Raw genomic sequence first — 3046 nt, 5'->3', positions numbered from 1 at the left:
TCCAGGGATTCCTTTTTAATTCTTTGTAGGACAAAGACCTATGTCCCTGCTTGCCCTCCTTTAGATCCATGGTTGCATCATCCAACAAAAACCCTCTCTAATGTAGTTTTTGCTATGCTATTTGTGTGTTAAGAGAGAGAGAGAGGGAGGGAGGGAAGTCATAATCTGGAGGACCATTTAACAGTTGTCTTTGAAAGTGAGTTCCAACTCTGTGCATGCCAAGAGAAATGGCTAATGAATGTACGGGTGGCAGAGGAGATTCTCACCATTTAAGACAAGAATGAATATACCACCATCACCCTTGAAAACCCAGCCCAGAGTCACTCGAGTCTCTTGGCAGCAATTGGATTGGAGAGAACCTGAGGCCACTGATTGGTTCTTTGATGAGAAAAAGGAATAAGTTTCAAGATCATCCTGAACCATGAAACATTTACATTTAAAAATCTTCATGATAGAGATTCGATGGCCACAACTTTCTTTCTCATAAAAAAAAGATCATTATCTTCATAATTAGAAAGTCTCGAAATGAATTTCCATGAATCTTGCCCTGTAATTGAAAGAAGGTCCCACCATACAAGTCCTTGTAATGGCAAAAAAAGCAGTAAAACTGAAAGATCTGTCAAAAGTGCACGCTCTTTTGTCGCAAAACAGTGGCTCAAAGGTTCAAAGTTTGTGATTGGATGACACTCCAAGCTAAAGCCAAACATCAACCAGTTCTCATGATTACGTTCTCTGGTCTCAACTATCTTTTAAGCACATGGTTTCAGTGAAAGGTTTGTGCATCTGGCGACTGGCCATGACCCCATGGAAGGGACCGGTGAGAAGTTGAAAAAACCACATCAGGGAAGTATATATATTGAGAAACAGATACAGGAGCTTGAATGATTTGGATTGAGAAAATATCAACAACTACTACCGAGCATTATATGACCCCATAAAGCAAAAAATAGTCGCCCAAACTGATAGATAGTCCAACAAGTAGTTTTACCAAAGGTCCTACCAAGAAACAAGGCTCCGAGACATCAACTTTGTCAAAACTACTTAAATCCCACCACAACTCTCCCTCGATGTCGGATTCCCCCACTATAATGGTAGCCTTCTGCTCCTTGAGCTCATCAATCCTCCTGCCCAGATCAAAGGACTCCAACACCTTCCTAAATCTCCCCAGCCCATTCGCCAGAGAATCAATTCCGAAACCCAGATCCCTACACTCAACCAATAGCCCGGGCCTCTCCAGGTAAGTCAGGAATAAAAACAACCTAACGAGATTCAGGGACAGGAACACCACTCCAGAACTCACCATCCTTTACATGAACCCTGTGAAGGCAACAATCATAACACTCCAGCACAAGAAAACAGTGGAAATAGCCCCTCGCATCTCCAGCTGGAGGCACCTCAGAAATCCCAGTCCCATCCAAAGTGGATGTGTCTCAGAAATCCCAGTCCCATCAAAAGTGGATGTGTAAGACACCTGGGGAGGGAAGTTGCCTCAATAAGGATCTGCTGTTGAAGGATCTGAATTGATCACAATATCAATGTGCTCAATAAGAGGACTGCGAGGTCCTCTTGAAGAAGGTGGTATGCCAAATCCCTTTACCAGCAGTGGGACAATAGACCTCCGCTCAAACATTCACCCCTACCTGCCTAGCAGAGACAATCTTCTCAACTGTCTCCTCTTTCTGATGTATAGTTGTAGTTGGTATCTAACCCACCAAGGGCACATCATCAATGTTCCAACCCAGGGGTATCACCCCCCTCGGTAGCCATCTCCTCTTTGGATGTGTAATGGCAGTACCATCTACGCTTCCAAAGTCAACCACATCAACACTGTTCATAGTATTGCCAATCACAAATCTTTAAAGCACATGTTGCTTCTTCAAAAGGTTTCTGCATCTGCCTACAATCAAAGAGACCAATGACAAACATGAAAAAGCCACATCATAAAGTGTGTATCAGGAAAAAAGTACTGGACATGAATAATACAGATCAAAGGAAATAAATGGATGATTTTTACATGTTAGCAGGATTGTGAAATCTCATAACACTGTTATGATTGACATTTTATAATCCTTCCAGATTCCAAACTATATCACATTCTTTGAATATTCTTCAGTCGGTGCTAAATTTTTGTTGTTCAGAGTACACTGCGAGAAAAAGATAATGACACTTGACAAATCTTAATCAAAAAATAAATAGACTGTTCCTTCGACTTATAAGGTTAATAGGAGAAGCAGTATTTCATTCATCTGCTTCAGAAGAATTTTACCAGTAACTTCAGAGTGAAGCTTCCACCAAGTATTAGTTAACTGTTATGAAAAAGTAACTTCTATTGCATATATTGTGATAATTAATTAACTTGCCAGCTATTCAAAATTCCACATGCCAATAAAGTCCAATATGAAGAGACATCGGTCACCTTTCACAGAGAGGAGTTCCACGCTGAACAAGATGACCACATTCTTTGAACAAGCTACAACGCTATTTTTTAGGCCTTTTAGCTAAAACCAGTAGATGATAAAAAAGGAAAGAAGCAGGAAACAAATAAAATTACTACTGATATTCATTCAATTCATAGAGAACTTGATTCACAACAAGGGACAAAATCTCATTCCAACTATTAAAGAAAAAACAACAAATTACATCCACAATAAGAAGTTCTATAATAGATATGAGGTGCTAAAGTAAAGTAATATGATATGGTTCATGTACTAGCTGTAAAAATCGAAGCAGTGTAGCAAAACATTATTGCCTCATGATTCTTCTATCCAAACAGAGCATTAGATAATATAGAGTAAAAATCACACATTTCATGATCACAAGATTAAACCCATCAAAAAACCAAGGGGATGAATCCCATCACTGCAAATATTGTAAATCTTCAATCTTGTATCTAGCTTTGAGGAAAAGCTACTCAGTTAGCAGAAAGTCATTCCACAGGAAAGTAGTGGACTCCCAGTGGGTTACATATTATCTTCAAGACAAAAGGAAGCATTTTAGACAGACAGACCTTGTTCGCTGCCATGCTTGGCTGAACTTCAATCGGAGA

The 3046-nt window shown here is 39.8% G+C and overlaps 1 long non-coding RNA gene across 1 annotated transcript; it reads right to left on the bottom strand.

Annotated features, from left to right (window-relative positions):
* Nucleotides 1-825: 825 nt before the first annotated feature.
* Nucleotides 826-3046, bottom strand: LOC105120255 (uncharacterized). The gene is made up of 3 exons (XR_841284.1): nt 3008-3046; nt 1461-1897; nt 826-1425 (listed from the first exon to the last, which is right to left on the bottom strand). It is a non-coding gene; the product is annotated as an uncharacterized LOC105120255 (long non-coding RNA).

This window comes from Populus euphratica, unplaced genomic scaffold (genome assembly GCF_000495115.2).
Source record: "Populus euphratica unplaced genomic scaffold, PopEup_1.0 scaffold5970.1, whole genome shotgun sequence".
In the NCBI taxonomy this organism is placed as follows: Eukaryota; Viridiplantae; Streptophyta; class Magnoliopsida; order Malpighiales; family Salicaceae; genus Populus; species Populus euphratica.
This window is presented reverse-complemented; position numbering and strand designations above follow the sequence as displayed.